Source organism: Atractosteus spatula, chromosome 4 (assembly GCF_055471065.1).
Source record: "Atractosteus spatula isolate fAtrSpa1 chromosome 4, fAtrSpa1.hap1, whole genome shotgun sequence".
In the NCBI taxonomy this organism is placed as follows: Eukaryota; Metazoa; Chordata; class Actinopteri; order Semionotiformes; family Lepisosteidae; genus Atractosteus; species Atractosteus spatula.
Window position 1 is genome coordinate 73,630,203 of NC_142709.1, and position 15,755 is coordinate 73,645,957.

Sequence of the window (15,755 nt, forward strand, 5' to 3'; positions counted from 1 at the left end):
GTGGATGGATACAGCCATCTGTGCTGGCTGATATTTTCACAACCTCACAATTATCCTTTCGAGTGAAAACCGTAGCCTCGGCATAACGATGTAAATGCATACTCACACATCACGGAGCCCATCCTGGCCGCTCTTCAGTGCGATTTCTTGACAGACTCGTCTCCAGCAGCTGCCTCGCCTGCCGGCTCTCACGCTTGTGTGTGTCTATTTAGAGCTCAGGCCGGGATTCGATTCAAAGCTACTGGACCAGTTCAGCAGACGGCCAGGTTTCCTACAAATGTCCTGAACAATACTGGAAGCCAGGCTTCCTCTTCCTCTCCCACCCAGGGCAGCCTTCATTATTGTAGCACACAACAGCCGTGAGTCACAGATTGTTTTCAAGCAGCGAAACGTTTTGTCCAGACCAATACAAATACTACTGTACTCCCAAAATCAAAACGCTCCTGGAACTCAGCAAACATCGAAAGAGCAGTCAAAATAAATTACTGTGCCTTAGGAAATTTGGACACTGCTTAGGGATGATTTAGGACATATTCAAATCTAAAAATCAATGAATACTTTTAAACTCCCAGAATAACACTTGCAAAGGCAGTGGAGAAGTCTGAGCCATACCCAGCAGAAAATATGATTCTCATTTTTATTGTTATTATTTCATGTTACTAGGTGTTTAGCATGCAAGCAATATAAAGATTTGACTTACTGAACCAAGAAAGACACAATAAGAACGGTGATACAAAAATCCACATAATACAATTCTAACCTAAATGTTCGGATTGTCCCGGGACCTATGGTATATTTGCTGGTTGTTTTCAAAATTCTTCAGCAGTCTGGAACAGCCTTTATCTACACTAAACGCTTGAACTATCGTGAAAAAGCTTATTCGGCTGTTTTTACTTAAATTCATATCTGAGATCAAAAGCATTCCGCCAGCTGAACCCTGACGGGACAACAACATGGCGTGGCTACAGCAGGGCCAGTCTCCTTCACGTGTCCGAAGCTCGTCGTCTCCTTTGCCCTCTTTAAAGTGCACAAGATGGGCCAGAGGGTCTCCTACAGTATGGCTCATTTTCTTGGGTTCCTTCGTCTCCAGGCCTCAACGAGTGAATCGCTGTGTAACAGGGACTCCTCTGCCCTTGTCCGAACGTGACAGCAATCACGAGCCACGCCCTCTGGGAGATTCCCGATTCCGAGCTCGCCCGCTCCGACCGGAGATCTGGAGATCAGGCCAGTCCTTCACTCCGTTCCTGGTGCTTGCGGGGGCCACAGCAGAGAAGACTGAGACCAGGTCTGTGCCTCCGTCTTGGTTTCTAATTCCCCTTTTGCATTTTCCCCTTTAGCCCTGCGATGGACTGGCACCCCGTCCAGGGTGCACCCTGCCTCGCGCTCGTTGCTTGCAGGTAACCTCCAGCTTCCCGCCACACCGTATGGCATAGAGCGTCTTGGCGAATGACATGACATTTCCCCTTTATTCAGTCAGTTGCCGTTTATTTTGCATTGGAAGTGCCCACTGCCTGCCAGCATGAACAAAATATTTCTTTAATTGTTAAAAGCTGAATATTTCTTTGAAACATCACAAGTGTCCGGAGCCTTTCTGCTGCGCATATGGCTGAGGTTCGTACCTGGGCCCCTGTGTCCTGAGGCAGGAGGCAGAGGGTCTCGCCCAGACTGCATCAGTAAAGATCAGGACTACAGCGTCGCCAGTCATCTGTTTCTTGTTTCACATCACAATTCCCACAGATACAGTAGAAAACAAGTCCTTTCCGACCAGGCAGCAGCTGTGAGCCACATTTTTAGGCTAATCTCTGTCAGGGTTCACACTCCTCATACAAACCATATGCTGTGCTGCACAATCTCATTACCTTATCGGCAGAAGGAGGCCTGAGCTGCCGGGTAGCTCTGCTCGTCACCTTCACCTGGGAAAGACTGCTGACTTCAGGCACCTTCACCACCACAGTACTTTGCCAGTAAATCAAGAATCACAGCTCTTTGCATATAAACCTCAGTAACATGTAATTTTATATTTCTGTTGTGAAAATCCTAAATTAAACCATGCTCTTTCAGTATCCCTGCATACAAATAAAACTCACTGAGGCCCAGAGAATACATGGCTGAAAAAAATATCTGAAAGGGAGAATATCAAAATCGTCCCACAAACAGGAAGAGCTCACTTGGAACGCTGTGTTCCATTTGATCACATCATGCTATGAACAGGAGATGGAGTGAATAATTTCTGGTCCCACAGACAGGTCCCACAAACACAGACTGGCTGAAGGAACTGAGCCTTTTTAGTTTCTGACACTGTGGATTGCAAGCAGATTGTGTTCCTGAGCAGACGGTGAAGCCTGGATCAGACAGACAGCGCTCAAGACCAGGAGCCGGATGTCCTTCTGAGCTCCTAATTACTCATTTCTGGCTTTCAGACTGACAGCTCCTCTCTGTAGCTGTCAGCCAGACAAAGACGGGGCAAACACCGAGGCGAAACACCACAGAAACACAGCTGAGAAAGGCAGGAGAAAGCAGAATGAAGACAGCTCTCAGGGAGGTATTGGGGTGGCTCATGGAACAGGGGGCGATGAGCAGAAATGTCACAAAATTCCTGCGGTAAGCTACACTTCTCCTCACTGCCACATTAAAATCGGTACAGTTGCTTCTTTATTTTCCGTCATAAGTATTAAAATCCCCAGCAAAAGCTGTGGGTAGCTCTGCCAGTCTCTCCACGCTGGAGGGCCGGACAGTGTTGGATACCATAAGCAAGGGGGGACGATTTCCGACAAGACAGAGTCATTTCAGCCAGCTGGTGAGAACAGCCTCTCAGGAGCTGCCTTAGCACTCGCTAGACTTTACCTGCGTCTTAATGGAGCTCTATTAAAACATAATGTACAGGAGTGCTGCTAGTGCCTATGAAGAGCGCTCTGAATACAGAGACATTTTACAGCAAATGTCATTGGCAATGATTTTACAGCAGTCAGATTTACTCTTCCTAAGTACGTTTACGCAGTGATAAAATATCCAAGACATGTCAGGAAGGGAATAAGAGAAATACTGGCCAGCCTTGTCTTAGCTCATTTACTTTGTAAACAAGGAGGTGCAGCTGCATAGAGGACTGGCTCATGTTGTTCAAATCTAATGTTTCAAAAGCAGGCTGCATTTCTGAATTTCTATAATCATAAAGTTCATAATTAACATTTAACGCCATACGGAGAGGTTTCATGCCTTCTATCCTTTGGAAGAGTTGCATTACTGAGCTGATAAAGATTCCAAATTAAAGAGTCCATACTATTACAGTGGAGAAATTCATTAAAATGCTAATTTGTTTTATTAAACTATTTTAATTACCAAATAGGTTTATACTGTAGAAGTTGAACCATTTCTTGCTTGAGATAAGGGTGTATAATGGTAATAAATATAATGTGATGAAGATTCTAAAATTGTGGATCATTACTGGTGTTTTTTCAGTTACAGTATGTCTTCTCTTTGTTTTTAATAACATAAACACTTATCAAGGGGAACAGTGCTGTTCCATCTGTGTCACTGAAGCAGTTCTTTAGTGGTGCTTAATGTTTACAGTCAGTGACATAAAACACATTAACAGTCATTAACCGATCATACTGTTAAGGTGTTTTAAGGCACGTGCAAACAATACTCTAACAGGGCTCAACATGTGGCATATAGCCCTGATCCCGACAGAGAAAAGATTGTTCTCTCCTCCCACATTCGCTCAGACTGTGCAACAATAATACTTGAGACTTCTTTTCTGTGTAAATCATGAACTAAAATGCACACCCATCAAAAATTAAGATTTAGTGAAGGCTGCACTTAATATGAAAACACCTAATTAACAATGTTTTTTCCCCTAAGGTGATCATAAGACCTTTAATGTTTGTTTCCTAAAACACCATACCAGGACAGACATCAATGTCTGTTTGAAAGATCAACATCATATCACCGTTTTTGTGTAATATATGCCAGGGACCTGTGCAATACATTTATATTTATATTCATATTGTGCAATACGACTTTTTTGTGTACTGTTCTGTTCTGGTTTGTTCTTGTGTGTTCTGGACTGTGAGTAACTCTTCTTAGTGCACTTCTCACTGTACTGATTGTATTGTATGTATTGTATTATTATTATTGTATCATTCGTTACACTGTGGCTGTGTTGTCTGTGTTAAGCTGCTGTTGCACTGCAATTTCCCTCACAGGATCAATAAAGTATCTATCTATCCATCCCCTCAAACGTTCGGTCCTCTTCCTCTTAAAGCTGAGAGCTCCGAGTCATTAGACACAGAGCAGTGTTCTTACTGCAGGTGCTGAGCTAGCAGGTACGAGGAGCTGTCACTGGGGAAATGGAAGGCTCTTTCCACAGTGAACAGACAGAGAATGCACAGTGAGGCTCCTTCCACCTCTTCTAACTGGACACAACCTAAACTCGTGTCACTGCAATGGCTCTAGCTGAGAGAGACGAGTGTTTAGTAACTTCCTTCTCCAGCAGTGCCAGAAGCCATGTGCCAGTCTTCTTGTCTAGCGGGTCTGGCACATGTATGCATGGTGAAGGCTAGGTTTTCGAGACTCCTGAGAGAGCAGGTGGTATCAGGGGACTTACACCTCCATGTAAATCAATGCACAGCAGTTTCTAAACACATTGATCTGATGTCACAGGGGGACACAACCTCAAAACTGTCTTTGCACCTTGAGTAGTGGAATAAACCTCACAATTACTGCAGACTCAGCCCTTTTCCCTGCAGTGCACAAACTTTCCAGATAATTTTACACCCTTTTTGTCATAGCTTTTAAAAAAGAAATGGTACACTTGCATTAGTACATTTAGTAGGAAAATACCACTGCAAACCAAATTAAATAAGCATGTTTTATTCCCAGTAACCAACGTTAAAAAAACTGTTCTTGGTTACTAGTAACACTTAAAATCAATTCTTACTATTCTGTGTCTGCAACACTTTTTTCCAACAAACAACCACCAAAACACATACAATTGGAATGCGGAGCATGACCTTTTCTGAATTTACAAGCCAGGCACTGAGACTTCTTAGAGAAAAACAGAAAGAGAAATCAATAGAAGATTACTAAAGGGGATAGTTAGCCAGAAGTCAATGTGATACATTTTTAAAGAGCACACTACAGAGGATCATCGGGAAAGGAATGCATCACTCCAAGCAAGCGCTGGGTTGCAATTTTCAAATAAAAACATTCTTTTGCAGGAGCATAACAACTGGAGCTCTAGCTAAGAAGCCAGAAGAGTAGTCGTCGGGGGATGTATACTCCCTGGCCTGTGAGGATGTCAGTGGCACACAGAACATTTCTTAACCCTCCCAGCTACCTCTGGCCTCTGGGCAAAGTCACTGCTGGAGATATGTGCTCTGGTGCCCCACAGTAAAGGCAGTGCAGGACAAGCAGTCGGAAGGCTGGCAATGACAGGGAGCCAGCTGGCCAGGCTTGCTCATCTGCCTGCCAGCTGCTCACTGGCTCCTGCCCCTCGTCCAGCTGTTTCCTGAAGGATCGACAGCAGGACAGCACTCCAGACCTGAACGACCCGGTGTGACACTCCCGAAAACAGCAAAGCACAGCAACACTGATAATGGCACAGCGAAGCGCGCACAGGCAAGGCTGTGAGAAACCACGGCAGGGCTACAGAGTGTTGAGCTTTATGTGGGCCGGCTCTTCAAAGCGTCTGACTGAGGATCAGGGCTGATTCATGCGCTCGCGTGGTGCCCGGCACTGCCTGTGCGTCTGGCCTCGAAATGCCCAGCTTGTCTCTGGTGCAGCTGCCTCACACGCCAGCCTAGCCTGTCACCAGGCTGTGCCGCTGTGTGAGGGAAGGCCGCGGGTAAATGCTCTGAATCGCCTTGCTCAATGCTGACCACAAAGCACGGCTGCGAAGTAGGTTGTTTGAACCCTGATTGAGCCCATAATGGTGGTTTCTCATCTTCAGCAAGTGAAAAGACTATTGTTCCCTGGTTCCTGAAGTAGGAGGGAGACAATAGACTGAGAAGGATGTGCAAAGCAAATAGGAAGCTGGAAACATATGTTTGAACTATTTTTTTTAAATGAAGTGTATAAAATGTATAAATAGGTGCATCCGTTTTCAGTAACTGCTTTGGGGGGAAACTAGAATCCTGCAGGCATGTGGAGAGCATGCAAACTCCACACAGCATGATCCCCCAGCTGAGCTCAAACTGGGGATCTGGAGCTGTGAGGGCTGTCACAGTGCAGGCTTGTATAAATCAGTGTTTATATTTGCTGGCCTTCAGCGCAAAAGAGCTGGAACAAACAGGACGGACAGATACAATAGGAGAACTGGTGCAAATGAAGATGACAGCATTGAAAACACATCCGGAAAACTTCTGAACTGCAGAAATGCCCACGTGAGGGGCTCTTTGTGCTCAGCAGAACCAGGAGCAAACACTGTTTCCTACAGTTGTTGTTGGTCTCAGATGAATATGGTCCAAAACCAGGTTTAATTATGTATGGGGAAACACGCACTGAGGAAAACAAGCACACGTGTTTAAACTGTTTCAGATGACGAAAACAACTGCAGGAATTCCAGAAAAAAAACAAGATGGGAGGGAGAATTCCATGCTTCCTATGTCTGCTCTCTTCTAAATTCCAGAAGTGGTCTGAGCTATTTTCAGGTCTGCATCTTCCATCCTGCCAATCGCTGCAAATGGGGTTTCACTTAGCTCACACAGTCTGACACATGAGGGCTTTAACAAACACTACTGCCCTCTGTTGGCACAGAAAAAGAAGTATCTAAATTCTGAACTGTAAAATGCCTTAAATACAGTATAGCCATCCATCCATTTTCTAACCATTTCTGCCCATTCAGGATTGTGGGGGAGCCTAAGCCTATCCCAGCAAGCAATAGGCACAAGGCAGTGTACACCCTGGACAAGACGCCAGTCCATCACAGGGCACACACACATGGTCACACCAGGGCCAGTTATCCCAGAGGCCAGTGAAACTACCCGTATGTTTTTGGACTGTGGGAGGAAACCGGAGCAATAGGAAACCAATGTGAACATTGGAAGAACATGCAAACTCCACACAGACAGATCCCCAGGAACTGTGCCAATGTGCTGCCACTTTATATATTTTTTAATTTACTAATGAATTGAGCAAATTCAATATTTATCTTTTTATTTTTTTACATAGTCAAGAGTACCAAAGTAAAAACAGATCTCTAGATATCTTTGTAACTACCATGAAAGGAGATTAATCATGCTTTAAAGTTTGCACTGTACTGGAGAAATAATTAAAGTCAAGAAGCTACCTTTCATTTTACTGGTTCAGATGCAAAAATAATCACACTTTTTGAAGAAATGTAAAGTAGAATTAAAACACACAAACATCACAAACTGTAGTTTTAGGATCATTGCTTTTACTCTGCTATGGCCAGTAATAATTTAACTTGAACAGAAAAATCATGCGTCACTAACAAATCTCCAGTTTCTTATTTGACAGACAGAATTTCTAAGACTTTTTAAAGTTCATAACGATGACACTTTGGATAAATTGTTTTAGTGTTGGGTACAAGGATTTCCAAAAGCTAATTGAACCACTAATGGAAAACATAAATCCAATTAACAAATTCAACTATTTTCTTCAATCTACAGCAAAATATAAAACAATATAACTATCTAGAAAATGTAGTTTACTAAATGAATATGTATGAAAGTTAAAAATATTTTAATGCAAATATCCAGAAGAAAAAAGGTTGCAGAGCATGGAAATTTATTGCAGTCACAAAGAATGGGGCCTTAATGCCCAAGCGAGTAATAGTTCCAAGTAATTAAAACAGCTTGGAATAATAAGAAATGGTTATGGTTTTATTAGACCTTTTCTGCATGATCCCTTCCAATTCTGTCTCCACATCCTGGATAGCCCTGGAGCAAAATGTGCCACAAGAGGAAGCATTTCAAACAGACACTCCAGCAATTTATTCTTGGCAGTAATTAACTTGTACTTGAGATATTTAGCCATTTGTATACCTTTTCATCCTGCCTTATACCCTGTGCCTTCTTCACTGGACTCTACAGGATTCCCTGGTGCTGGATGCTGTATTTCCCCTTGATGTCAGGCATCTGGGACTCTGCTGGAAGTGGCCTGATTGTGGGAAAGCTATTAACTCAATGAAGGATGGGAAAATGACTCACTCAATTGGAAAGAGCTGCAGTTTCTCTATATTATATTTAGCTGCAACTGGAAACAGGGCATGGAAAGGATAAACCAAGAGTTTTTTTTCTTCACAGTTTATTTATAATCTATACACTTTTTATTTTAGGACACATTCCAGGTGCTTCAGAACTCAGTATATGCTGCATTATATTAAACTGAAATATTCATGAGAGATGGAACCTTTTAACCTTCTAAGGATAAATGAAAACGAAAAACCCACAGATCATCTGATCCTGACCTTTACTGTTCTACTACCCACAAAATGATGGACAGCAAGAGACCAGCATATTTACACCCCAGTTCTCCTTAGCTGTGCAGTTCGATTAAACGGGGTACTGTTTGTCTCCACCACTTCCTCTCCAAACTTCAACTAATGACATTCTCATCGTTCAATTACTAGTGCATGTATCTCAGCATTTATATTAATAAACAGAGAATTATATGTAAAGTATGTCCTTAGAACCAAGAACTGTCATAGTGTGTAAATTTCTTTTATGTTTTTGTTGTATTCCAGTTCTGAGTTCCGAACAAAATGTGTCAAGAGCTACGTTACATGGCATCCCTCTGTCATGTAACACAATGTACTACAGTAGATTTCCAAATTACAAAGCACATCACTGCTCAAAGAAAAATCCTTTTACACTTGGCTGAGCATTTTATCACTGCTTCACTTGGAATGTGTTGTAGGGTGCATAAAATGTTTTTTATGGCACTAATCCATAAAATAATGAAAAAAGCAGCAGTTTATCCATGATTTTATTGTCAAGCACAGCACAGACCTAAAGCTTACATGAGCACACAATCTGACTGAATAATACACGAGAGAGAATGCTTCACTGAACCCCTGGATAGTATCCATACGTACAGGAATCAGACTCCCATTGCGCTGCAGATTAACCTGTTTCAGGTGCTGCATGATCTTATATAAACTATACTGGTCAGGAGGAAAGCACATACCTTTCCATCTGTCAGTCTAGCAAACACAGCTGTGCCTGACATCATCCACAGCCTATCACAGCGCAGCATGCCTGTACACTGAGAGCACCGGGGATGATTTGGGACTGGCAGTAAATGAGTCACAGTGAGAGACATGTTGCAGGTTTGAGCTGCAATAACACCCTGTCTGTCCCAGATGGTGTGTTACTCCAGGGAAATATGGCATTATCTCTCTTGGTCCCAGCTCTTACCTGGGCATAAGCTAAATATCTACTGAGGGCTGGGGTAACTCAGGATAGCTGCAGACACACCCAGGTCTTGAACAGAAATAAGTCGTCCTAAAGAATGTAATTTGAGGACAATGGTCATTGCTGTCATACTTGCAGCCCACAGATTCTGGGCTGTCATGCACACTCCGGCTATTTCTTATGTGCAAACCCTACATAACTCTTTCAGTCACCCCCGCTCTTTAGAGGTTTGCAATCAGCCTATTCTCATTGTAAAGTGCTTTAATATGCGTCTGTGGAAGCTGCTTGATTAAACGTACAGGTAGATTGCTGGTGTCTGTCCGTGACCAGATGCAGTATCTCCCGAGACAACAGCCACTCCCCCTGGCCGAGAGAGTGCAGACCCATCGGGCTCATGGCAGACCAGCCTCCTGCACTGCGAGGGACATTATTTATAGCAGCAGTACTCTGACTGCACACCACCCTTTTCACAGCAGAGCGCAGACTGCTCTTTACGATCCAGCAGGCCTTACGGTGAGTGTTTGAGTGCCTGTGTTCCAGGTCCGTGTGAACAGGGCTGTGAGTCACACACCTGGGTTTGACAAGGAGAACGACAGCTGAGGGACCTTCCAGGTAAACAAGGAGCAGATGCTCACAGTCTGCATGGGAGTCAGGGAGCTGGCCTGAGTGGCAATCAGCCTGCTGTCACCATGTCCACATGACAGGAATGTGAGCCGAGGAGCTCCAGAGGCTGCAGGAGCTGCAGGAGCTCAGGAGCTGCAGGAGCTGCAGGAGCTCAGGGGCTGCAGGAGCTGCAGGAGCTGCAGGAGCTGCAGGAGCTCAGGATCTCAGGGGCTGCAGGAGCTGCAGGGCTGCAGGAGCTGCGGCATCAGTGTGGCCTGATGCGCACACAGCGCGCAGGCATTGGCCAGCTCTGTCTCCATGGCGACTACTGGTGTGTTCTCTCTGGGGTGGCTGTGGAGCCAGGCTGATGACATCACAGCTTCCACACTGGCACCATAACCTACTTCCTGCTCAGCTTCCTGGGTGATGTCATTTTGAAACAAGCGGACCCACATATGACCAAAATGGACATTATAAAATGCACCCAGTGTACAAGGACTGCTCAGTTACCCAGTTGCATGATGTCAAAGTGGCAGGCCTAATTTTGTAAAATAAATATCACCCCAGAAAGGTAAAATTTCAAATAAAATATTTCGGCACTATGACTCTTACTGAATGGGACAATCTGGCTAATGGTAAGAATATTGACAATTTAGCTGTGACAAGTAATTTCCTTAAATGTTTTCTGCACTTCTCACAGAAAACGTTTTTAGCTTTGCTCTTCAGGGCGTGACAAGCTCTCGCGTATATGTACGGCACCTCAGTTCATCACGGTGCACACTGATATCTGTGCAAATCGTTACATAAAAAATAAAATTAACCACAACATGGTTTCGTTTTCTCTCTCCAGATAACTGGGCTGTGCACAGAAACAACGATGTTGTTGGAAAAACTGCTCGTATTTTTCAGGTTGTCGACACTTAAATGACAGCAGTTTGCCCCGTAGGCAAAGAGGGGTCCCCCCAAAATGCACACAGCTCCTTCCTTGCACAGTATTACAGTCACCCCACTTCATGTCGGCTGAGCCGTCTGCACCACTGCGCCCCGTGCTCACTGGAGAGGAAATCCAGCTTATTTCAGCTTTTTCACCGAGCCACACCTGCAATTTTATGTTCTAAATTCTAATCCTAATTAACCAGTAAGTGGTTGAATATGCCGCTCACATAACAAAACAATCTGTCACTAAAGGTCGTCTATGTTTCTATTTCTACATTAACGGGATAAAAATACATCTCCTCCAACACGCATCTTGATACAGAGATGAACAGGCAAACAGCCAACGACAGGCATGTGAATACAAGCTACCTTTGCGTACTATAACCGTTTAAATGGAAGATAAATGCGAACTCATCGGTATTTTTAAGTCTGTTAAAAATCTCTCCTGTCCTTCCCAGGTGATGGGGTGAGATCATACTGCAGCCCTGAGTCGGCATTTGTTCACTCCTCGCTCAAACACAAAGGTTTATATACTGTATATATCTCATGCACTATATACACAGATATACGCGCACACGGGTAGAAGGACTCTTCTTACCGACATGGGTGATGACGCTGTCCAAGCGCTCCCGCAGCTCCTGAAGAGACATTTCTTCCTCTCTCAGCCAGAAGAGCATCACGGGCACAGCTCAGCATCCACGCGCGGCGCTCGGTCCACGGAGCACGCGCGCTCCGCAGCACAAAGCCCGTGCCACTCCCACTCTCAGGAGCACGCGCCGGCCGGTCCGTGCAGACAGTGCTGGTCCCGGTGTGAGGAGTCGGTGCTGGTGCTGGTCCCGGTCTGCTGACCGTGTCTCTGCCTCGGCTCCTTCTCGCGGCGGATGCGCACCGGTGTGCTGGGGGGTGTGGGGTGGGGATCTGCCTCCTGTTCTGCCCCGGTGGGATCCCCGTTCTCCCTCGGGGCTGAGTACGGCACAGGGCGGCGAATCAGAGAGGGGCCGGCGGGTCGTGCTGCAGTCTTCAATTAAAGTGAATAATTCGGAGCTGTGGGCCGCAGGGACTGGCCGGCGCCGGCTGAGCTGGGGATGCTCTGTCGCTTGGCGTTAGCAGTGTGTTAATTCTCCTACAGTACCCAGCTGCCCGCTCTCCGTTGCACAAGCAATTAATGATGTTGCTCTACGCGTGGAAAGTCTCTGTTCCGATTCTGAAATGCGTTGATTTCAGTCATAACAATCATTTTATTCTTCGAAGATCGATTCTGATTGATTTTAAGTACAATTTTGAAAATAAAAGATATTATCCCTAATAAAAGTAACGCCAACCACCACAACTATTAGTAGTTTATTTTAAAGATAAGGGTTATCCTACTATGTAAACCCCGTAATTAAGGGAGGAGTATTATTTTACCAAACGGGAACTCTTAACACTTAAGTCTTGACTCGTTGCCTACAGATCTTTCCACCCTTACCTGAATGACTGGTGATTTTAATCGTACTGGACCGTCAGGAAAGGAAAGCGCTGCGAGAAAAACCATCTGTGAGAAGCTGTTCCAGAGACTACCCCTGCCCCGTATTTACAGGCACAAAGAAACCCGTCTCGCCATCTCCCCCGGGGCAGGAGCGCAGCTGGCCTGCGAGAGAGAGAGAGCCTTCGCCCTGTTTCAGATTAACCCCATCGCCCCGCAGAGATGGAGCGTCACCTTTTACAGTTCACGCAAGATTTACATCCTTTATGAAAGAGCGCAAAAATCGTGATAAGATTTACCACGGAGATTAAAAAAGTTAGATTGCAGTTAGTTCATATAAACACGGAAAATAAAGATATGTAAACTCATGTAAGCTTGAAGAACATTAAAAATGTATAGGAAGCTATTATGCCTTTTGGTGCGCTCTTAATTTGCAGAGAAACTGGAACAGCATGCGGGAATACAGCACCGGTTAGCTCGACGGGTCGTTGTGTGTTGCATTATCGATATCTCAGGCTAAACACTGCACTGATAAGCTCAATTCCACAGCACCATTTCTAACAATACATGAGTCCAAATCCCGAGAAAGAAAAAAAGAACTGCAACACTACGTTCTTAAAAAATGAAGACCTACTCGCAAATGAAACAAAATCAGAACAGTTATCAGAGTAGTGCATACAAGGTGTTCATAAACGGCAGCAATTAATATCAACTTCTTCTGATTCGTAGGGCCAAGCTTGTTCTTCAAGTTTATTGAATACATCTCCACTCTCCAAAAACAGAATACAATCAGTTTGCTTATGTCTAACGAGATGAACTCCTTCACCTACTCTCATCCCTTTCCCCATCACCCTGTGAATCTCAGGACTGGGAGTCCTCTCACTGGGGGTACCAGGAGGCCCACTGTCTGAAGTAACAGGGCAGTGACAAAGCACAGGGTTCGAGATGGGATTATAGCAGGAGACGCATGCGCAAAGATGATTTAGAACACCTGAGGGGGAAGGTGGGTACAAGCTGGAGCCCGCAGGGGAAGCACAAACAATGAAGAGCATGCACACTCCACACAGAAGGACTGCAGTTCCAGAAGAGAAAAATAAAAACCCCTTTGGATGCCTTTGCTACTCTCCTTTCCCTGCCTGTGGGAGCAAAAAAGCAGCTGTAATAAACTGTACAATCTTACCACTTGATTATCTGTAAATTATACGGCCCTTCTTAAGAGATTGCTTTTGAAATAAATACTTAACATTACGAGCCAATTGTATATTTTCTTAATTTCATACACTGGATTTACAGGTCAGGGTGTTAAAAATGTCACCTGAAATGGAATTAATGTTAAATTTAAGACTACATTTTTGTCAAATTGAATATTATCATACAGCACAACAAATATGAATAGTTGGTTTAATAAAATACTATTAGTCCGTTAATATGTGACACTCACCAGGAAAATAGGACACGTATAATCAATTTTCCGTTAATGAGTTACAGATTCTCCCTCCCTTATCAGTTCAGCTTTCAACTTCATGTGAGGTAAGACTACAGAGCAGGGCCATTTAAGGACATTTAAAAAACTCCTCAGATCGTTCAGCAAATAATATGAAGCAATTTTCCCTCTACAATCCCTGGAAACCCCTAGAAACCCTGTACTGACTTGATCAGCGTATTTTCTGGTTCGAAAGATTGCCTCCATTATGGGTCAGCGAGTTTCATGCATTCTGAATCATCGTATGCATGTGCACTCAGTACATTAAATATTGAAATATGTTTCCACATCTCACTCTAATATACACTATTACTACAAACAGTGTCACAGTGTGCAACGGTTAAATATTATTTTTTGTAATTTTTCTTTTTAACAGCAACTTTACCAGCTCCTGGTCAGATCCAAGTATTTTACATCAGGCAGGTCACCTCCTGTAAGTGTTCTGGTATTATCTGGGTTTACAATTACAATTGTGTTCACAAGTTCCTCAGAAAATACCCAGGCATGGTTACAACCTGCTTTCAACTTGTTTCACTCTCTATTCTTGTATGAATCAAGTATGTATTTTCATTGGATGTGTATTTATGGAAGTGTAGTTAATAATTCCCTCCCTTTATTTGGAATCCCAAACCCAAATGTTATTTACATGTAGGAAGAGATCACAGTGTAGTGCAGAAGATACTTTCTCTTGCAGTGCCAAGGAATCTATAATGGTGGAGTAGTCAGGGCCTTGGTTTAATGTGCCTGAGAAACAGCACTTCCCACTGGGGCAAACCTGGACATTGTAGGGTCCAGGGAAAAGAGCTCCACCCACTGGTTCACTAGCGCCTCTTGCAACAGCAACCTGGTTTTCCTCAGAGCTCTCGGGTCCGGCCCTTCCTGAGCTCCGGCAGATACCTGGCAGGTGTAGGCTCGAAGGTGGTGTTGTAATCGGCTCTCACATGCAGGCCAGGGTGATTGTCGAGGAGGGTTAATGAGGACAATACATCACATTCGTAGGAGGGCCGAGCACGTGTTGTCTCAGGAGATACTGGGTTGTGTGATGTGCAACCTAGTCACTGCTCATCCTAATTTATAGCAAAAACCTAGCAAACTACTAGTAGACTAGTAAACTACTGAATAATTACTGGAAATGTAAAAGGACATAATTCAAGGCACCAGTCAGATGTAATTTAAGATAGATATGCAGAGTTTTGCATAAAGAAAGTAAAATCATAAACTATATTTAATAATAATAATAATAGCTTACACTTATATAGCGCTTTTTTGGACACTCCACTCAAAGCGCTTTACAGGTAATGGGGACTCCCCTCCACCACCACTGTGCAGTCCCACTGGATGATGCGACAGCAGCCATAGTGCACCAGAACACTCCCCACACACCATCTCTCAGTGGGGAGGAGAGCAGAGTAATGAAACCAATTCAGAGATGGGGATTATTAGGAGGCCATGACTGGTAAAGGCAAATGAGAAATTTGGCCAGGACGCCAGGGTTACACCCCTACTCTTTTTGAGAAGCGCCCTGGGATTTTTCCATGACCACAGAGAGTCAGGACCTCGGTTTTACATCTCATCCAAAGGACGGCGCCTGTTTACAGTATAGTGCCCCCATCACTATACTGGGGCATTAGGACCCACATGGACCTCAGGGTGAGCGCCCCCTGCTGGCCCCACTAACACCTCTTCAAGAAGCAGCCTTAGTTTTTCCTCAGGAGATCTCCCATCCAGGTACTGACCAGGCTTGCACCTGCTGAGCTGTAGTGGTTGCCAGTTGCCAGTTGTGAGTTGTGAGTTGTGAGTTGCAGGGTGATATGGCTGCTTAAGATAGGAAAACTAAGTGACTTATGAAGAAAGAATATGTTTATGCTGAAAAGATATAAATAAAAAGAAAACA